Below are 23,555 nucleotides of genomic sequence, written 5' to 3' on the forward strand. Positions count from 1 at the left end.
GGAGGGTTGTGGGTGGGAGTAAGGTTATGGGGGGAGGAGCTACTGTAATCCAAAAGCTGTATTTTGGAAATTTATATTTATAAAATAAAAGTTAAAAAAAATTAAAAAAAGACTATTGACACAATATAATTCCATTTTTGTGAAAGAGTGACTGCACTCACACACAAATAAATGCATATTCACCCACATACATAAGCAGGAGAAAATGCACAGGTGAGAGGCAGGAGTAAGAGTTCAGAGCTGATAGAAGGGGAGGACTGGGATAAGAGACTGCAAGTCAAATTAATACAGCATATATAGTTGGATTCCATTTATGGAGAAGTATATATTTGTGTGAGTTTACATGAGAAAGGGAGTCTCAAAATAATAATATAGTATTGAGATTCCAGGAGTTCTTTATTTACTCATTCATAAAAATCTACATTATGCTAATATATGATAATAAAAGTGCATGAATAACTTAATTGGGGGAAAAGGAAAAGCACAAGAAAGGAAGGGAGAGTGTGATATTTCCCTGAACAACATTTAAAGAAAAGGATGCAGTTGCAAAGAAGTTAAATGCGTTTAAGACAGGGACAGGTTTTGACAGCCATAGACAATGGCAGGAGAGAAGGATAAAGGAGGGTAGGACAATTACACAAACGTGATTGTAATAGCAAATCAAGAAATTTATTCTAGATAGTGAATAAAATGCAGATGCAGGATGACTCATGGTGGAATTATCAGGTGTGGGCATTGTAGCACAGTGAGATAAGCTGCCATTTGGGATGCCCATATTCCATATCAGAATGCCTGGCTCAGGACCTAGCTACACTGCCCTTGCAACCCAGCTTCCTGCTAATGCAGCTGGAGGCCAGCACATGATAGCCCAAGTATTTGTGTTCCCGTCACCGATGTGAGAGGCCATTATGGACTTCCTGGCTCAACCCTGGCTGTTGTCAGCACTTGGGGAATGTAACAGTGGACAAAGATCTGTCTCTATCACTCTGCTTACCAAATCAATAAAGAATTTGAAAAATGGTAAGAATATCAGTAAAATCAATGATTTAGAAATTTTAATGAAGGCGGCTGGCACTGTGGCTTAGAAGGTTAAGCCTCTGTCTGCAAGTTCAGCATCCCATATGGGTGCAAGTTCGAGTTCTGGCTGCTCCAATTCTGATCCACTTCTCTGCAAATGCCCCCGGGAAAACAGCAGAAGATGGCCCAAGTGCTTGTGACCCTGCACCCATGTGGGAGACTGGGATGAGGATCCTGGCTCCTGGCTTTGGCCTGGCCCAACCCTGGCCATTGAGACCATTTGGGGAGTGAACCAGTGGATGGAAGACCTCTCTCTCTTCTCTCTCTCTCTGTAATTCTGCCTTTCAAATAAATAAAACAAGTGTTTCTTAAAAAAAGAAATTTTAATGAAATGAAAGTCATTATGAGGATTTATACTGAGTTGGGAGAATCTTAGAAATGTCAGAAATCTGAAAATATCTTCAGGAAACATGTGACTGATACACCGAAAAATTTTAAAATTGGATCTTTGTAGAATTGTCAGCATTTGTGAAAGCTAAAATCTTCTTCGAACTCTTTCTAGAAAAAGAACAATATGTCCAATATTTTGTCAACATGGCTTTCCATAATTACATATAATTTTTATGTCATGTAAAAATAAAATTATAAGAAAGAATATAATTAGAGTTTTCATTTGTTAGACTTCAATGCAAACCAAATCCTACATTTAAAATTTTACATATGCGATCATTAGAAAAATAAATAATAAGACATTTTCTAGTTTCTGCTGACTCTTCTCATTGCAAATATTGTTTCTCCTCCACTATTCACCTATCTTTAGTGCCCTTACATCTTAAGATACAGTCCTATTACTGTATGCCCTCTGGTCTTGCATCTCTTGTACTAAACTGAATGAGTGAGTCTTCACAGTAGACAAGAGTATTATTTCTGGAAGATAACACTACAAGGAGAGTGCCTAGCTGTGGGGAGCAACTCGGACTAGACTAAGTTACTGGAATTAAGACTTATTCTATGCATCTGCTCTCCCACAATATGGCGCTGGAGAGGAGCAAACAGCTTCTACCCAGCTGCCTTTCACCAACTTGACAAGCTGCAGGAGCTGCTCCTGAGTGGAGGAGAGCAGCGTACTCGGCGTGTGGGTAGCAGAGTTGGGATTGGCGGAAGAGGACTATAAAGGAGGAGAGAGACAACATGCACCAGGAACATCTAAGGGGAACATCTATCTGAAGGAACACCTGTGCAGCCCCCGAGAGAGCCGGCCGGCGGTGTGCCGCTCCCCCGCGGAAGTGGGGAAAGTGGCAGGGGGAACCGCCCTTCCACGGAAGTGGAAGGGATAGTAGCCAACCCGGGAAGAACCAGCAGCAAACCCGGGGAGGGCTGAGCAGACAAAAGAACAACGCAAGATCCTGTGTCGTTCCTCCACGAAGAGGGGGAGCGACACCTAGCATTCACTATATATGGAAGGGCTAAGAACCAAATATATATATCCAAACCCAACTCACCCAGCTCAATTGCCATTTAGATACATCTCAAAATTCCTGTGGCCACTTCTATGCTAGCAAATGCAAGGGAAAGTGTTATGGAGTGGAAGTTGGAGTAGTTAGAAACACTAGTCTTTGTTGAGTATAGTTAGAATACAAAGGAGCTTCAAAAAGTTCATATGAAGTGGGCATTATATTCAGGGTTTGAGATTTTTGCTTGAAACAGCTGCATCCCTTATCAGACTTCCCAGGTCACAGTCTCTTCACCATTTCTGAATCTGGTTTCCTGCCAAATTCGCTGGCAATGCACCCAGGAAAGCAGTAGGTGATTGCTCAGGTAGATGGGTCCCTGCAACCCACGTGAGGAGCCCAGATTGAGTTCCAGGCTCCTGGCTTCTAGTATTTGGGGAGTGAGCCAGCAGATGGTGGGTCTTCCTCCCTCTTTCTCTCTCCCTCTTATTTCTTTCTCTCTACCTTTCAAACAAAAATGAAAGTACATAAACAAAAATTTAAAAAGTTCATAGAGAAATAGAATTAAAAGACAATGTGAAATTTCCATGAATTTTGGGAAGCCCCTTGTATTTTACTTTTGCAACTTTCATGAAATATTTGAATATATGCATATTGCTGACAACCTTCCAGTGCCTCAAAAGAATCTCTAGCTCAGTGAAATATTGCACCTTAGTATTTCTTACAGGTCTCCCATTTATTTTCTTGGGACTCCATCATGGACTGTGGCAAGTTAAAAAAATAAAGAGAGTCTCTTTTTATATATTTCTTGCTAACAGTAAATAAAATAGTAGTCAGCATTTATTGAATACTTACACTATACCTTGCATGCTTTTAAGCATTTGATCCTCATATTATAACCCAGTTTTACACACAAGACCACCAATAAGTAAGTACCTTGCCTTATATTGCGCCACTATTAGGGAGCTGAGCTTGAATTTGATCCCAAGCAATTGGGTTGTAGTTGCCTTCGTGTACACTGTAAGAACACAACAGAGACATAACACAAAATGTTAAATTGGCAGAGAATGTTTGTTCTGTAGGAATATTATGAAGCAATAAGAAGTACAAGGAATAGAGACCAATAGAACTTGTTTCACATCTCACTTAGACTACTTCAGACTCATGAGACTGGGATATGTACTTAACATCTCCAAGATTCACTTAAAAGTTTATTGTGAATGTTAAATAAAGGATATGAAATACTTAATGGAGTACCTGGTGCATAACAGGTGTCCCCTAAATAGCAAGAACATTATGGCTCTGCTTATTTTGGTGATACAAAAAGCCTCCATAGCAATATGTTCATCAGCCATGTACAATGACAGAGAATCAATGGAAAGAATCAAAAAATAAATGACCTTTCTTTTAGCATTCCTATTTGTAGCACAAAATGAACTTTATACTTTTTAAGGGCATTCTATGATATGTTTTAGGGCTCCACAGCATTACACACAATACTAGAATTCCAGCAGAAGTTTTATTAAATGATTGTTAATTTTAAGTAATATTACAGCCAATATGCATGGCTTAAGGAAGGTGTTGCAGACTTTATCAGATCGGAGATATTATTTTCATGGATAAACAATGAACTGACATCCCTAAATCATTCATAACCCACATTCTTTCAATTTTCATCCCTTTTCTTCATCTTTCAATTTTTGCACATGAAAATATTTTACATAATTTAAACCACAGGATATACAGAGTTGCTAAACAGAACATTTAAGCTGAGATAAATCTTTCAATAAAAGTTTAGCATATACTATAGAAGCATTATACTGATATAATGATATTACCAATTCTTGTTTTCTCATCCTATATTCTTCTTCCTTAGCACAATGCCTCAGAACTGGGAGACAAGACAGAATTCATCCTGTACATGTTGCCTCTTCATTATTCCTTCTCTCCATTATTATCATCTAAAATTGTCCAACTCAAGAAAAACACTTGCAATGGTTCTGGTAATGTGAATGCATTTACTTTGCTTTTCAAGAAAACAATTCTGAAAGAAACTTCAACTCTGAATTATCCAACACTTCTTATGTTAGGTAGGAAGGTAGACATTAGCCTATGTGTGTGAGAGGAGCCAAAAATTAAGATGGGAATTTCTTATGGTTGAGTGAAGGGAGAAACAGAAATGTGCCTTGGAAGCAGACCAGCATTTGCATACCACAAGTCTTACCCACATCCAATAAACTGGCCAGGTGGTCCCAGACCTCTCCTGGGGGGCAGCTTAGAAGAATCTTTCCAGTCCTGTGCTCCAGGGCTATTAGGTCCAATACCAATGTGCTGATTAAAGTCCAGGGAGGAATTTCACAAAATCCACAGCCAGAAAGCCCTCCACCCAGCAATATCCCCAAAGAAGAGAGTGGGGGAAGGAGAAATGGTGGGCCCATAGCTATACAAACTCCAGTCTGAGATGCACGCCTGGTCTATCAGGTGTATTCTCTTCATTAAACTTCACTAGCGTACTTACTGCTACTCCCTGCCTCACCCCAGAAATGCTTTTCTTGCAGGAAGACAAGGACCTCTGATCTAGCTATCTTCGGTAACACACAGATGGGATTTGTAGTATTCAGGGTTTTATGGCACAGTGGGAATGAAATTCAATTATACAGCTCCACTATGTAAGAACTTAATTAACCAAGGCTTTAATTTTTAAAGTATTCTGGATGAATAGAGTAGATATTTGGGGAAAAGAAACAAAGTATGACAAAAGGAATATATAATTTGTTGTTTTCATGCTCAAACAACTCCTTGCATAGAATGGTGTAGCTTTAAAAGTTTATATATGGTTAAATCCTGCTGTTTTTAATATTAACCACAGTAAGCAGTCATTAGAGTGATCAGTGCAACTTATCAAACTCTGGGATTTTTGAATGAATGTATTCATTTGTATCTATATTCTTTTGAGACAATTATTTAGATGATTATATTATTTAAGTTTTTTTTTAAGTTTGTTAAAATTGGACTATGAGATTGGGAGAGAAAATAATATGTATAAGCATATAATACATAGAAATACTGACAATATTCTCACTCTCAGTTGGAGACATTCACTGATATTTTCAGTGCACTGAATAGAAAAGCTGCAATCACAGTTGTGTTCTGCCAAGAGCAATGGAACTGTTAGTTCTTTTAAATGAATGAACCTCAAAAACAAATTAAGTAAAATTATTACCTTCTTCTCTAGCTGTCAAAAGTTCCAAAGTGTTCATTTCCAATGACACTTGGTGGAGTCTCACCCCACCTTCTTCAGAAGAAGGTCCAAGTTCTATTGAAATGCTAATGAGACGAATTAGGTTGTTTCCTTTTTGAACTTCTTTTGTCTTTGAGCTTAACCTCTTCTTTTCTGAGATGTTGATTCGTTTTCCTTATTTAATGTTAGTAAAGTTTTTATATTCTTTTCTTCCTAGGGGTGGACAGAGCTGGGGATGGAGGGGAGGGTAATGAGAAAATTAGTCTAGTTTCCTCAAAGTGGTTAATCTGTTTCAGAATTCATTCCACCTGCATGGTTGCAAATCGGGGTGCATCCTAATGCGAAGACTAAATAACTAACAGCAGGGCTGTCGAAGGATTATCATCTCAAAATTAGCCATGGCAGAAGGCAACTCCTGTGGGTTCTGGGGAAATGGCTACGTTTGGGCTATATTTAGATAGTAGAACTAGCAGGTAAGCAGAAAGAAGCATTGGATGAAGGTTAATTTTCCTACTTAGGAGAGATAGTATTGCTTGAGACAGGTGAGATGTTTTACATGGTCATCTTCATTTTTGACTTTTTTTCTTTAATACACTTTAACTTTTAAACAGGATAACATGGACTATTAAAAGGAAAATCTCAGACAAAATAAATTTAGCAGAGTTTATTTGAGCATTAAAAAATTGATGCATCTTGCAGCAGTGAAAACTGAAAGCTGTTGGGTTCATAATGCTCCCCATTACTCATGCGAGAAGCAGGATTTTAGGGCTGAATGCAGGAGCAAAGTACTGTAATCACTTGATTAGCTACTGCTAGGGCTTTGCCTTATGTAATCATGATCTAATAAGAAGTCCCTAGTTAAACGTTTGTTGGTAGTTTCTCACTGGTTAAATTTAAGTTTTGTTTTTCTGCATACATTGGGCTTCAGTCTGTTTGTAGGAATTCAGAAAGCTACAGTCATCTTGACACAGGATAAGGCAGGTAGCCAGACTGGGACCAGGAGTTTGCAGTCACACCCCCTTCCCCCAACCCTACCTTACCTTATCCTATTCACCTGTCAGTCAAACAAGCCCCTTCCCTGAATGTCTCACTTCACCTTGTACCTGGAGTGGGAGGTGCCATGTAGCTACTCCCCTTCTGACCCTATAAAAGAGCCTTGCAGCTAGGCAATACCTCTCTCTTTTCTTTTGTCAGTGACAGCATGGGAGGAAGTGATGAGCTGCCTGATCTCTACTCCCCTCTCCTACTCATTTCTCTGGCCTACTCCGTTGCACTTCACTCCTTAACTATAACTATGCCCACATGTGTCTGTGTTCTCATTCTCACCCTTTAAATAAACTATCACTATGTGCCTATATTTAGAATGCTTCTTTAGGTAGAAATTAGGACTTAGAATAGGAATTAAAATCCTACTTCTCCTACAATAATGCAGTTGTAGATATTGCTTTCCACTGAATTTTCAGAAATGTTATAGCTCTTTTATGTAAACAGCCCATTCTTTCCACTGGGTTCTTTGTCTCTGGCAGGGAAGAATTAGGCACAAAGACAAGGAATTGTATTAGCATGAAGGAAGTTTACTCAGCAAAAGAAGAAGTAAAAGAGAAAGCTCTATGGAGAAGTCACAAAGAGATGGCCAAAGAAGAGATCATGTCTAGGGGTTTTTATATAACTTAAATAGGGAGTGGTCCAGAATTAAGTGTTACATGTGCTGATAAGATGAAAACTATGAGCTACACAGGGAGTAGCTGCCAGAATCCCCCTCTTTTTGCAGAGATATGCTAATGAGGTGAAATTGAAGCTCACCTAGTAAACCACTCAGGTCAGAGCCAGACTACTTCATTCTGTTTGGGAAATTGACAGAGGACTTGAACAGGTCTAAAGTGGTCAGGGCCTTTGGCTGATCCAACTTTCTCCAGTGACTCCAACGATTGCATCATTCTTCCTCAAGGTCCTTTGCCTCTCTCTATTTGCCTGTATTAAGAATTTGTCTCAAGAGGAAGTAAAGATGGTAGAATAGGGAGGGAGCCTACTGCTCTAGTCTAAGGGAAGATAATTAAAAAAAATAAGTGGAGACAGTGAGTCTCAGGGAAGAGTTAAAGAGAAAACAGCAGAAGAAACTCCAAGCAAATTAGAGAGATACTGTGGACCTACGTGGGGGGTGTGGACACACACAACTCAGCACCCCAGCACCCAGAGGCTCAGCACCAGTTTTGGAGATGCACCAGACTGCAGCTGCTCAAGCCACTGGTGATAAAGCTGTGGAAAGAGCCTGGTGGGAGTCTGGCTTGGGGTCCTGTGGAGGACAGTGTACCTGCCAACTTAGAGGGAAAAAAAGGGAGCATGTTTCTCTCTCCCTGACCACCCAGCACTGGCGTCCTGTAACTAGCTGAGAGAGGACAGGAGTCATAACTTGGACATAACAGTGGCACAAGCTCAGGTCTGCTTATATGACAACCAGCTGAGAGGAGATAACTGAGTCTGGCTGGGAGAACTGACAAGGGGCTGGGTGCTCCTACTGTTGGAGCCTTGTGTCCTAAGACTGTGAGAACTGTGGCTGTGTGGCAGGGCACAGGGTGTGGCTAGGACTTTGGGCAGTCACTGTGGGCAGCTCCACCTGCTAGGGACTCCCTGATTCCCTGGTGAGGTCATTGCTGGGGGATCTCTTTTCACACTGAGGACTGCATGAATTCTTTGTGTCATTCTTGTGGAAGTGCAGATGAAAATTGTACCAACTGCAGTGAGCACCCAGGCATTGTCCTCCTTTGAGGAGAGCAGGTAAGTGTGAAACTATACCAATAGAGCTGAACATACCTCCCCTCTGAATTAAAAAAAAATAAAAGTGGAGTGTGGGGAGCAACCCGGACTGGACTGAGTTACTGGAATTAAGACTTATTCTATGCATCTGCTCTCCCACAATATGGCGCTGGAGAGGAGCAAACAGCTTCTACCCAGCTGCCTCTTGCCAACTTGAGTGATGACCTCCAGGAGCTGATCCTGCTCCTGATTGGAGGAGAGCAGCGTACTCAGCGTGTGGGCAGCCGAGTTAGGATTGGCGGAGGAGGACTATAAAGGAGGAGAGAGACGGCATGCACCAGGAACATCTAAGGGGAACACCTAAGGGGAACACCTGTGCAGCCCCCGAGAGAGCCGGCCGGCGGTGTGCCGCTCCCCTGTGGAAGTGGGGAATGTGGCAGGGGGAACCGCCCTTCCACGGAGGTGGAAGGGACGGTAGCCAACCCGGGAAGGACCAGCAGCCAACCCGGGAAGGACGGTAGCCAACCTGGGAAGAACCAGCAGCAAACCCGGGGAGGGCTGAGCAGACAAAAGAACAGCGCAGGGTCCTGTGTCGTTCCTCCACGAAGATGGGGAGCGACATAATGGTGCCGTGACTCGGATATGAAGCCTAGGCAGGGTTTAGTGTCGTTCCTCCACGAAGAGGGGGAGCGACATAATGGTTCCATGACTCGGACAGGAAACTTAGGAGGGAAGAAACGGGAAGAAATGGAAAATACCAGAGAGAGAGACTAGCAAAGAGCCTAGGGAAAAGCCGGACAGAAAAGGTGCCGGAAGAAGCTATCGAAAGCCTAGGCATAGACTCGGATACGGACTGTGGGAAAGAAGTTAGGATTTAAAGTGAAAGCAAGAAGAAACTTAGACTCAGATACGGACTGCAGGTTGAAAGTGAAAGTGAAACCTATAAGAAACTTAGACTTGGATACGGACTGTGGGGAGAGGCCAGGAGAAATGAGGGAGGAATATTGTTGGAAGAAAACTTAGGGAAACATACCGGGTAGAGAAAAATGTTAGGGAGGATGAAGCTGCGAGTGCAGGCCGAGGCGGAGAAGTAAGCCAGCTTGGAATTCTTCAAGTCAGCCCGGGGAGCAAAAGGTGAAAATCTGGAACCAGAGGCAGAGACGTGGGCCGCCAGGTTGGAATTCGCCAGGTTAGTCCGGGGAACTTGGACTGAATACCGGTGGTGGCGGAAACGTAAGCTACGCTGTGTGATTCGCGGAAGCCGCAGCGTGCAGAGAGCACGGGGCGTGAATAGATAGGGAACGCGGGGCTGGCGCGAAGGCCGTGGTGCGGGCGCGAAGGGCGTGGAGACCGCCGAGTGTGCGCACGAAGCCGAGCCACGCAAAGCCGGGAAGCCGCCGCGGGGCAGTGAGGTGCCGAGAAGCAGCCTCGGGGCGGGCGCTGGGAAGCCGCGCAGATGAGAGAAGCAGCTGAAGCGGCTCAGAGCCTGGAAGCCGCCGAGAAGCAGCCTCGGGGCAGGCGCCGGGAAGCCGCAGGGATAAGAGAAACAGAAGTTTAGAAGTAAAATGAGAGAAATAGGAATGCTGGAAGATAGAAGTAAAATGGGAGAAATAGGAATGCCCAGAGATAGAGAAATAGAGAAATAGAAAGGCCTCCCCACAACATGGCAATGAGAGAGCTTGGATTCGGTCTGCCTGATTAGTGAGGCGATGAGCACCTGCGGGCGGCTAGCAGCTTATGCGCCGCAGGTCACCGAAGACAGGCACGTTATCAACACCAATAAGTCTCCCCACAATACAGCAATGAGAAGGCTTGGATTCGGTTTGCCTGATTGCTAGGGCTTGTAAGCACCTGCAGGCAGAGCAGAGCATGCGCTGCAGGGCACCGAACACAGGCACGCATCAGCGCCTAAAAACCTCCTCACAACATGGCGAAGAGAGGACCCGGATTCAGTTTGCCTGATTGATAGGACGTGTAAGAACCTGTGGGCAACTCTAGCAAGCAGAGCAGAGTGTGTGCCGCGGGGCACCGAAGACAGGTGCGTATCAACGCCAAAAATAAAAAGGGGGATCTGTGGGGAGCAACTGGGAGCAACTCGGACTAGACTAAGTTACTGGAATTAAGACTTATTCTATGCATCTGCTTTCCCACAATATGGCGCTGAGAAGGGAAACAGCTTCTACACAGCTGCCTCCAGTTCAACCAATAAACTGTGGGACCTGCTCCTGATTGGAGGAGAGCAGCGTACTCGGCGTGTGGGTAGCAGAGTTGGGATTGGTGGAAGAGGACTATAAAGGAGGAGAGAGACAGCATGCACCAGGAACATCTAAGGGGAACATCTAAGGGGAACACCTGTGCAGCCCCCGAGAGAGCCGGCCGGCGGTGTGCCGCTCCCCTGCGGAAGTGGGGAATGTGGCAGGGGAACCGCCCTTCCACGGAGGTGGAAGGGACGGTAGCTAACCTGGGAAGGACCAGCAGCCAACCCGGGGAGGGCTGAGCAGACAGAAGAACAGCGCAGGGTCCTGTGTCGTTCCTCCACGAAGACGGGGAGCGACAGTGGAGATTTACCACACCCAACTTATGTGTCATCTTAGACACACCCCTCAACCTGGAACACTGAACAGAGCTCCCTGACCACATCCAGCACAAACCTCTGGATATTCACTGAAAGAGCAGACACTCCACTAAGCCACAGAGACATAGTTCAAAAATAAAAGCCATCATAGGAATAAAATATCACCACAAATGCCTAATAATAAATGCAGCAATTGAAAAAAAAAGAATAAAGAAGTCAACATGACTCCCCCAAAAGAATACAACACATTAATACTAGAATGAGAAGATGCCAAAGACAGAATTCAGAAATTGTAGGATTACTCAGAAGTAATCAGAAGAAAACATATGAACCAAAGAAATCTGTACATAATATAAATGAAAATTTTTCCCATGAAATTGAAATTTTAAAGAGAGATGAACTGAAATATTGGAAATGAAGAATTCAATAAAACAAATTAAAAATACAGTGGAAAGCCCTATGAACAGACTCAGTGAGGAGGAAGAAAGAATATTTGAGTTAGAAGATAAATCTCTGGGCCGGCACTGCGGCTCACTAGGCTAATCCTCTGCCTTGCGGTGCTGGCACACCGAGTTCTAGTCCTGTTCGGGGCGCCGGATTCTGTCCCGGTTGCCCCTCTTCCAGGCCAGCTTTCTGCTGTGGTCGGGGAGTGCAGTGGAGGATGGCCCAAGTACTTGGGCCCTGCACCCCATGGGAGACCAGGATAAGTACCTGGCTCCTGCCATTGGATCAGCGCGGTGCACCGGCTGCGGCGGCCATTGGAGGGTGAACCAATGGCAGAAGGAAGACCTTTCTCTCTGTCTCTCTCTCCTGTCCACTCTGTCTGGCAAAAAAAAAAAAAAAAAAAAAAAAAAAAACAAATCTCTGGAAATTTTACAGTCAGACCAAAAAACAAATACCTTGGCTTAAATTTAACCAAAGATGTCAAAGATCTCTATGATGAAAATTATAAAACATTAATGAAAGAAATATAAGAAGACACAAAAAATGGAGAAATCTTCCATGTTCATGGATGGGAAGAATCAATATCATCAAAATGTCCATACTACTGAAAACAATTTACAGATTCAATGTGATACCAATCAAAATACCAAGGATATTCATCTTTGATGTAGAAAAAAAATGATGCTAAAATTCATATGGAACACAGGAGACCCCGAATAGCTAAAGCAATTCTATACGACAAAAACAAAGCCAGAGGCATCCCAATACCAGATTTCAAGACACACTACAGAGAAGTTATAATCAAAACAGCCTGTTACTGGTACAAAAACAGATGGATAGGCCAATAAATCAGAATGGAAATGCCAGAAATTAATCCACGCATCTACAATCAACTCATATTTGACAAAGGAGCTAAGAGCAATCCCTGGAGCAAGGGCAGTCTATTCAAGAAATGGTGCTGGGAAAACTGGATCTCCAAATGCAGAAAAATGAAACAAGACCCCTACCTAATATCCTACACACAAATCCACTCAAAATGGACTAAATACCTAAATCTATGACTTGATACCATCAAATTATCAAAGAACATTGGGGAAATCCTGCAAGACATTGGTGTAGGAAAAGCATTCTTGGAAAAGACCCCAGAGGCAAATGCAATCAAAATGGGATTACATCAAATTGAGAAGCTTCTGCACTGCAAAAGAAACTCTCAGCAAAGTGAAGAGGCAACTGATAGAAAGGGAGAAATTATTTGCAAACTGTGTAACTGATAAAGGATTAATAACCAGAATATATAAAGAGATCAAGAAACCCCAAAACAACAAAGCAAATGACCTAATTAAGAAAGGAGCAGAGGATTTAAACAGGCATTTTTCAAAAGAGGAAACCCAAATGACACACGAAAAATGCTCAGGATCACAAGCCATCAGGGAAATGCAAATCAAAACCACAATGAGGCTTCACCTCATCCGGTTTGAGTGGCTTTCAACAATCTGCAAATGCTGCCAAAGATGTGGGGGAAAAGCTACCCTAATTCACTGTAGGTTAGAATGCAAATTGGTAAAACCACTGTGGAAGACAGTATATAGATACCTCAGAAATCTGAATGTAGACCTACCATATGACCCATCCTTCCTATCCCTGGGAATTTACCCATGGGAAATGAAATCAGCATATGAAAGAGTTGTCTGTAGCCCCATGTTTATTGCAGCTCAATTCACAATCCCTACAGTATGGAATCAACCCAAATGCCTGTCAACTGAAGACTGGATGAATAGATTATGGGATATATGCACCCTGGCATACTACACAGTGGAAAAAAATTGAATTCCTGTCATTTTCAACAAATTGGATGAAACTGGAAAACATCTTCCTTAGTAATATAAGCCAGTCTCAAAGGGACAACTACTGTATGTTCTCCTTGTTCTGTGAAAACTAATAGAGTACCTAAAAGGTAATCTATAGAAGTGAAATTAACAATTCAAGATGCAATGACTTTGAAAAGTCCTTCTTAGCTGGCGCCGCGGCTCACTAGGCTAATCCTCTGCCTTGCGGCGCCGGCACACCAGGTTCTAGCCCTGGTTGGGGCGCTGGATTCTGTCCCGGTTGCCCCTCTTCCAGGGCAGCTCTCTGCTGTGGCCAGGGAGTGCAGTGGAGGATGGTCCAAGTGCTTGGGCCCTATACCCCATGGGAGACCAGGATAAGTACCTGGCTCCTGCCATGGGATCAGCGCAGTGCGCCGGCCGCAGCTGCTATTGGAGGGTGAACCAACATCAAAAGGAAGACCTTTCTCTCTGTATCTCTCTCACTGTCCACTCTGCCTGTCAAAAAAAAAAAAAAAAAAAAAAAAAAAAAAAAAAAAAAAAAAAAAGAAAAGTCCTTCTCTTGACTGTTGAAGAACAGATTTCTATTTTCATACAATGTGTTGAACTCTTTACTTAGTATAGAGTTAATCATATGTGTATAATATTAATTAAAAATAAAAAAATAATCTGCTGTTTCTATCACTCTCAGCATAATGGTCTGCCATTTTTTTTTAACTTTCAGCTCAGACCTCCTGATCAGCAGTCCACAGAAGCCTCTCTTTTCATAGAGGAGTGCCTAGTTGGATAATGAGAATATACATGAATATAAGAAAATTATATCATTGGGGGAAGGTGAGTTGTATAATCAATATGCTAGAGTCCTAGGCTCTGTTTTGTAAATTTCTGGGCATCAACTTACTGTACTCAATTCCAATCCATGTTTAGAATATCTATAAGGGTCATGAAACAAAAAGAGCAAATAAAGAAGTATGAAATTTGAGATAATCTTGTAAGAAAGGTAGATATGAGATTAATTTTGAATTTGTTTTCCTTTATGCTGAAGTATGTATTTATATCTATATATCTATTTATACAATCCAGAGTAAGAGAAATTTTTGAAAAGTATGGAGTCTGAGGAAAATGAAACACTTTTTTTTTAAGAACTACAAGACAAATGACAAGAGCTGCTACCAATTTTCCAAGCTTCTAAAAGTTGTCATTGGATTTGTAAAAATCAAAATGTTGGCAATAAACAGTTCATTATGGCATGACAGTTTACTTCATTTTAGCATTTTTAAAAATCTTTGCTCATAGTCATGTATAAGAAAGATAAATGATTCAGAAATGTGGGAAAATTTCATATTTTCATAGAAATAAAGGCATTGAGTACAAGGATCCTGTACTACAATAATTACTATGATTTTTTCCTAATAATAACCAAGGCCATAAATCAATGTGCATCATTGTGAGAATGGTTGAACACATTATGTCTAGCCTAATGATTATTATTCGTCAAAGGGAATGTCCTACATGCTATATCCTGGAAAGAATGCTTGGGTGCACATGCACATGTGTATTGAAATTTCATATAAAAAGTTGTGAACCATAAAAGACCATCTACATAATTGCTGCAATGGATCACCTCCTAGAAATTGGCTCAAAAATATTAAGATATATGCAGTAGAAACCAAAAACAAAATCCATTTGTGTTGTAGGGAGAAATTTCTGCTTCATTGCAAAATTATGCACTATGCCAAGCACATCCATTTTGGTTATCCAATTCTAGTATTATAACACTTTTGAGTTATTTTGGAACTCTAAATTACATTTTGTAAAAATAACAAATTCTGTTATAGAAACACTAATTTTGTCTTATAGAGGATCAATTTACTTCACTTTCCAATGTATAAGTAGCCAATTTTTTCTTCCTTGGTGTATTCCAATCCACTTTTGGATGTATAAACATGTATTTTATGCAGATTTTCCTATGCATTGTTACTATCTTAGCAGTTTCCTCATTGATATGTAATAATATGCTTCCATCTGTCTACCTTTTCACCTCTCTATATAGTTTTTTTCTCCCAGTATAAACACAGTTTATTAAATGATACAGCTTCCATAAAGTACAACGTTAGGAATATAGTAATTCTTCTCTAATTTTAATTATTTCTTTTGTCCTACTAGTTTTAGGTTTGGTTTACTGTTTCTTTTTCTAGATCATTGAGATGCATTGATAGCTCATTTATTTAGTACCTTTCCAATTTCTTGATGTAGTCTCCAATTGCTATAAACTTCCCTCTTAACACTGCTTTTGCTGTATCCCATAGGTTTTGATATGTTGTATGACCATCTTCATTTATTTCTAGAAACTTTTTGCTTTCTCTTTTGATTTCTTCTATGACTCATTGTTCATTCAGGAGCATGTTGCTTAGTCTCCATGTGTTTGCATATGTTCTAGAGATTTCTGAGTTGCTGATTTTAAGCTTCACTACACTGTAATCCAAGAAGATGCATAATATAATTTCAACTTTTTTTTTAAACTTTTATTTAATGCATATAAATTTCCAAAGTACGACTTATGGATTACAATGGCTTCCCCCCCATACCGTCCCTCCCACCCACAACCCTCCCCTTTCCCACTCCCTCTCCCCTTCCATTCACATCAAGATTCATTTTCGATTATCTTAATATACAGAAGATCAGCTTAGTATACATTAAGTATGGATTTCAACAGTTCGCTCCCACACAGAAACATAAAGTGAAAAATAATAGATGATTTTTTAAATGATGATGAAATCAATCAGACCTATTGTCATGTTTAATCCCAGTGAGAGTCAAGTTGGGAATTGATAATTTCTTTTTTTTTTTTTTTTTTTTTTTACAGAGGATCAGTTTAGTATGCATTAAGTAAGGATTTCAACAGTTTGCACCCCCATAGAAACAAAGTGAAATATATTGTTTGAGTACTCGTTATAGCATTAAATCTCAATGTACAGCACATTAAGGATAGAGATCCTACATGAGGAGTAAGTGCACAGTGACTCCTGTTGTTGACTTTACCAATTGACACTCCTGTCTATGGCATCAGTAATCTCCCTATGCTCCAGTCATGAGTTTCCAAGGCTATGGAAGCCCTCTGAGTTCTCCGTTTCTTATCTTGTTTAGACAAGGTCATAGTCAAAGTGGAGGTTCTCTCCTCCCTTCAGAGAAAGGTACCTCCTTCTTTGATGACCTGTTCTTTCCACTGGGATCTCACTCGCAGAGATCTTTTGCCAGAGTGTCTTGGCTTTCCATGCCTGAAATACTCTCATGAGCTTTTGAGCCTGATCCGAATGGCTTTAGGGCTGATTCTGAGGCCAGAGTGCTATTTAGGACATCTGCCATTCTATGAGTCTGCTGAGTATCTCACTTCCCATGTTGGATCACTCTCCCCTTTATTTACTCCATCAGTTAGCGTTAGCAGGTACTAGACTTGTCTATGTGCTCCCTAATTTCAACTTTTTTGAATTTGTTGAGACTTGTTTTATAGCCAAGCATGTGGTCAATCCTAGAGAAGTTTCCATGCACAGGTGAGAAGAATGTGTATTCTGCTACTGTAGAAGGAAAAGTTCTGTAGATATCTGTTAGGTCCATTAGTGTTTCTTAACACTGCTGTTTCCTTGCTGATTTTCTGTCTGGTTGATCTTTCCATTGCTGAAAATGTGGTATTGAAATCCCCCATTACTATTGTATTTGAGTCTATGTTCCCCTTTAATCACTTAACATTTCTTTTAAATAGCCCGGTGCATATATGTATGTAATAGTCACATCTTCCCATTGAACTGATCCCTTGATCATTACACAGCTTCCTTCTTTGTCTCTTTTAACAGTGTTTGTGTTAAATTCTATTTTGTCTGATATTAGAATGGCTACACCAACTCTTTTTTGGTTTTTGTTACCATGGGATATCTTATTCCATCCTTTCACTTTCAGTATGCATGAATCTTTGTTGGTGAGATGTGTTTCCTATAGGCGGCAAATAGATGAGTTTAGTTTTTTTAATCCATTCAGCCAGTCTGTGTCTTTTAATTGGAAAGTTAAGACCATTTACACTCAAGGTGACTATTGATAAGTAACAACTTTGCCCTGGCATTTTTCCATAAATATTCCTATTTTTTACTTTGGATTTCCTTTGTACTTTTACTGGGAACTTTCCTTCCTTTACCTTCATTCATGGTGATGACTATGTTTCTGTGTTTCTATGTGCAGCACATCCTTAAGCATCTTCTACAGGGCTGAACAGGTTCTGACAAATTCATTCAGATTCTGTTTGTCATGGAAGGTCTTTATTTCACCCTCATTCCTAAATGAGAGTTTTGCAGGGAATAGTGTCCTGGGTTGACAGTTTTTTTCTCTTAAGATTTGGACTACATCTCATCATTCTCTCCTAGCCTGTAGGGTTTCTGATAAGAAGTCTGCTGTGAGTCTAATTGGAGATCCTCTGAAAGTAATCTGGCATTTCTCTCTATAAATATATGCCATATATGTAGGGGAAAATCCACCTCACAACTGAACATCAGAAGATAAGGGAGTAGGCATTTATTCTAGCAGTTAAGATGCTTACGTTCCACATTGCAGTACCTGAATTTTCACTCTCCCTTCCAGTACCTGAATCCAGTGTGCACTCTGGGAGAGGCAGTGTTCATTGCTCATGTAATGGGGTCCAACAACCCACATGGGAGATCTGGATTGAATTCCTTGCCCCCGATTTCAACTCTAGTCCAGTTATGGCTGTTGTAGGCTTTTAGGAGATGAATAAGTTAATTCTAACTAATGAAATAATTCAGATATGACAAAAGATGTTTTCAAAGAAGATAAATTTGGTACAATGATAGAACATGATACACAAGAGGATGCTGTGTTAAAGATAGTTGATGAAGTATGATTTTTGAAGGAGTTGACATTTAAGTCATTAACAGCATGAAAAAAGTATTCAAAGTGCAAGGTACAGAAATTTCAAGATCTTAAAATGGGACTGTGGCTGGAGAAGTCATAGATTAGAAAATAAGGAGTTTGGGTAGTGTGTAGTAGGAGTACAAAACAAGATTATGTCTATCTCTGCAATCTAGTACCTATATGAACACCTGTTGTGTGGAATTACTCAATATATTTGTTTAAGAAATTAATATACAAATTTTTGAGTGAATTAATGAACAAATTGTTGGAAGAATCATGGGTATGGATTTCAGTGGACAGCGATATCCATTATACAGATAAAGATAATGCTAGATTTTATAGTTTTTGTGTAATATCACAAATCACAGAATAGATTTTCAACATATATTCGTTTGTCTTTGAACATGGCAGAGTATTTGAAAACCACAAGGATACGGTAGAGATAAAGATATTTGGAAAATATTGATAGGCATGCAGTGTCTTTGAAAGCTAGTGGTTGCATTGTAGTGATAAGACCAAAATATGAATATTTTTTCAGTTTTCCCTTTGAAATTCTAAGGAAATGGAGAAAAGCAAGGTTCCATATCACCCAAGACTTTTTGTTTTACCTGTGAATAACAGTAAATACTGGTGCATTTCTTTTTTATATTTTATTCATTATTAAGTAACTTACTAGTGTGCTCAGCATATTTTATTCACTATATTTGAGAGCAAGAATAAAAATTAAACTTTTCTTCAACTACCTATTATCTGATTGGTATAATTAATTATCATTTGTTTTATTTTTCTTTTGTTTTCTATTTTTTTTTAAAAATCACATACAAAAGGATACCACAAAGTAAAATATACAATAGATACATTTGAAATTTAAAACAAAAAAATTCAAAACTTTTCTCCCTCATGCTTCACACCACTTAGGAAATAATCTTCTTGACCTACTTCTATTATTCTTTTCTAAATAAATATTCATTCATTCATTCATTCATTCAGTTGAGTTACAGAAATGGGAGAAGAAAAGATAGAGAGAAGAGAGATCTTTCATTTACTAATTCTCCTTCTGAATGGCTGCAATAGCCAGGGCTGGGCCAGGAACTCCATCTCTCCCACAGGGGGGGCCGGGGCAGGGGCCCAAGAATTTGGGCCTTCTGTTACTCTCTCAGGTAGAGTGTCAGGGAGCTGGATCAGAAGTGGAACAGCTAGGATTCAAGTCAGCACTCATACAGGATGTCAGTGTTGCAGGTAGCAGCTTAACACACTATGCCATGGCACCAACCCCCCTGTGATTTTTAAAACTATATATAGAAACTTGTAGGGATTAAGATGGCAGAGTAGGGAAGGAGCTTACTGCTTGAGTCTACAAGAAGATAGTTTTTAAAAAGTGGAAAGAGTGCAGTCTCAGGGAAGAATTAGGGAGAAAATTCTACTTAAATTGGAGAAACACAGAGGACCTATGTGGAGGATGAAGGGATGCACAACTTAGGACCCCACCAGCCTACAGTCTCCACACCAATATTGGAGAGCAAGGTGAGATCAAACTGTAGCAACTCAAGCCACTGGCAAAAAAAGCTGCAGGAAGAGCCTAGAGAGAATCTGGCTTGGAGCCCCATGGGGGATAGTGTACCCATTAAACTAGAGGAGAAAAAACAAAGGATGGGCACATTTTGTCTCTCCCTGATTATCCTGCAAAGATGTCGTGTAACAAGTTGACAGAGAGAAGGTGCCATTTTGGACATTTTGAACAACAGCTGCACCAGCTCGTGTCTGTGCCCAGCAACCAGTCTAGAGGAGACTCCTCAGTCTGGTGGGAAGAATAGACAGGGGGCTGGGTTTCGTGACGGTAGGAAGCTTGTGCGCCAAGATTGAAAACACTGAGGCTGAAACCTGAATATAACCCTACCGTTCGACCCAGCCATCCCACTCCTTGGAATTTACCCAAAGGAGTTTAAATTGGCAAACAAAAAAGTGGTCTGCACCCTAATGTTTATCGCAGCACAATTCACAATAGCCAAGACCTGGAATCAACCTAAATGCCCATCAACGGTAGACTGGATAAAGAAATTATGGGATATGTAATATTTAGAATACTATACTGCAGTAAGAAACAATGAAATCCAGTCACTTGCAACAAAATGGAGGAATCTGGAACACATCATGCTGAGTGAAGTAAGCCAGTCCCAAAGGGACAAATACCATATGTTCTCCCTGATCGGTGACAACTGACTGAACACCAAAAAGGAAACCTCCTGAAGTGAAATGGACACTATGAGAAACGGTGACTTGATCAGCATAGCCCTGACTGTTAATGAACAACTTAATACATTATCCCTCTTAGTATTTTTTTTTGTCTGTTCTACTTAATATGACTGGTTTAATTCTGTAATTATCACACAGTTATTCTTAAGTGTTGAAAATTAACTGAAATGTGATCCCTGTTAAACATAAGAGTGGGAATAAGAGAGGGAAGAGATGTACAATTTGGGACATGCTCAAGCTGAATTGCCCCAAATGGTAGAGTTAGAAACATACCAGGGGATTCCAATTCAATCCCATCAAGGTGGCATGTACCAATGCCATCTCACTAGTCCAAGTGATCAATTTCAGTTCACAATTGATCATAATGAAAGGACTAAGAGTCAAAGGGAGCAGTTAAATAAGCCTAGTACCTGCTAACACTAACCGATAGAATAAATAAAGGGGAGAGTGATCCAGCATGGGAAGCGAGATACTCAGCAGACACATAGAATGGCAGATGTCCTAAATAGCACTCTGGCCTCAGAATCAGCCCTAAAGGCATTCGGATCAGGCTGAAAAGCTCATGAGAGTATTTCAGGCATGGAAAGCCAAGACACTCTGGCAAAAAGATCCCTGTGAGTGAGATCCCAGTGGAAAGAACAGGTCTTCAAAGAAGGAGGTACCTTTCTCTGAAGGGAGGAGAGAACCTCCACTTTGACTATGACCTTGTCTAAACAAGATAAGAAACGGAGAACTCAGAGGGCTTCCATAGCCTTGGAAACTCATGACTGGAGCATAGAGAGATTACTGATGCCATAGACAGGAGTGTCAATTGGTAAAGTCAACAACAGGAGTCACTGTGCACTTACTCCTCATGTAGGATCTCTGTCCTTAATGTGCTGTACATTGAGATTTAATGCTATAACGAGTACTCAAACAGTATATTTCACTTTGTGTTTCTATCTCTGTGCAAACTGTTGAAATCTTTACTTAATGCATACTAAACTGATCTTCTGTAAAAAAAAAAAAAAAAAAAAAAGAAAGAAATTATCAATTCCCAACTTGACTCTCACTGGGATTAAACATGACAATAGGTCTGATTGATTTCATCATCATTTAAAAAATCATCTATTATTTTTCACTTTATGTTTCTGTGTGGGAGCAAACTGTTGAAATCCTTACTAAGCTGATCTTCTGTATATTAAGATAATCGAAAATGAATCTTGATGTGAATGGAAGGGGAGAGGGAGTGGGAAAGGGGAGGGTTGTGGGTGGGAGGGACGGTATGGGGGGGAAGCCATTGTAATCCATAAGTCGTACTTTGGAAATTTATATTCATTAAATAAAAGTTAAAAAAAAAAAAGAAAACACTGAGGCTGTGTGGAAGGACTCAGGGTGTGGCTAGGACATTGGGCAGTCACTATGGGAGACTCACATGATCAGGGCTCCCCGTTTACCTGACAAGAGACATTGCTGGAGAATCTGAGCTTATACAGGGGACTGCACAGATACTATGAGTGGTCCTTGTGGCAGAGCAGATGAATAATATACTCACTGGGGTTAGTGCCCAGGCACTGATATCCTTTGAAGAGAAGAACTCAGCAATAGACAAGAAGAAACCTCCCCTCTGATAAGAGAGAGAGAGAGAGAGAGAGAGAGAGATTTACAATGTCAAAACTGAGTATGTCACCTTAGACATGCCCTTCACTCTGGAGCACTGAACAGAGCTCCCTGGCCACTCCCACTACATGCCTGTAGGTATTCCCTGAAAGCAGACACAATACTAATCCAATCATAGTCCAAAGATAAAACCTGCCACAGAAAAAGATCAAATGCCAAATAACAAATGCACCAATCCAAGAAACAAGAACAAAGAAGACAACATTACACCCCTAAAAGAACACAACATCTTAATACTAGATTGTGAAGATGATGAGACAGAAGAAATGCAAATATTGGAATTCAAAAATGGATCATTGGATTACTTAGAAGTAATCAGAAGCAAATGCACAAACTAATGAAATCCATACATGGCATAAAAGAAAATCATTCTCATAAAATTGAGATCTTGCAGAGAAATCAAAATGAAATATTGGAAATGAAGAATTCAACAGAACAAATAAAAATAGAGAGGAGAACCTTAACAAAATAATTAGTGAACAGAAGAAAGAATATCGACTTAGAACCCAAGGCACAGGAAATTATAGAGTCAGACCAAAAAAAAAAAAAAATAGAAAACTAAAAAACACTGTTGGGAATCTATAGGATACTATCAAACAACTGAACATACAGGTTTTAGGAATTCCTGAAGGCGTGGAAAAAGAGAAAGGATTAGAAGGCCTTCCTAGTGAAATAATAAAAGAAAATTTACCCAACTTGGAGAAGGAAAGGGGCATCCAAATACAGAAAGTACATATTACTCCTAATAGACATGACTAGAAAAGATCTTCACCACAACACAGTGTAATCAACTCTCCACAATCAAACAGAAAGTAAAGATTCTAAAATGTGCATGGAAAATCTTCAGTGAGAAAATCATACATGGTAGCTATGCTTATGATGATAAGATTTCAAAATATAGCAGAAAACAAATTAAACAATTAAATTTTTAAAAAGATTTATTTATCTAAAAGTCAGAGTTACACAGAGAGAGAAGGAGAGGCAGAAAGAGAGAGAAATCTTCCATCCACTGGTTCACTTCCCAGATGTCCCCAACAGCCAGAGCTGTGCTGATTGGAAGCCAGGGGCCAGGAGCCAGGTGCTTCTTCCAGGTCTCCCATGTGGGTGCAGGGGCCCAAGGACTTGGGCCATCTTCTACTGCTTTCCTAGGCTATGGCAGAGAGCTGGAATGGAAGTGGATCAGCCGGAATCGAACCGGCACCCAGACTCGAACCGGCACCCATATGGGATGCTGGCACTGTAGGCGGCAGCTTTATCTGCTACAACATCACAATGTCAGCCCCAAATAATTAACTTTTAAAAGTTTATGTAATAGGGACTCATTTCGGTTGATGTGAGTTTTACAGTGTATGAGGTAGACAGCATAATTCTACAATGACTCCAGATTCTTGTCTTCTAATGCAGGCAGCTGTAGAATTGAG

The 23,555-nt window shown here is 40.5% G+C and overlaps 1 pseudogene; it reads right to left on the reverse strand.

Moving 5' to 3' along the window:
• The window catches only part of LOC103348827 (tyrosine-protein phosphatase non-receptor type 2-like), a 192,028-nt pseudogene that overhangs the window by 30,517 nt on the left and 137,956 nt on the right, over positions 1 to 23,555 (reverse strand).

This window comes from Oryctolagus cuniculus, chromosome 3 (genome assembly GCF_964237555.1).
Source record: "Oryctolagus cuniculus chromosome 3, mOryCun1.1, whole genome shotgun sequence".
Taxonomy (NCBI): domain Eukaryota; kingdom Metazoa; phylum Chordata; class Mammalia; order Lagomorpha; family Leporidae; genus Oryctolagus; species Oryctolagus cuniculus.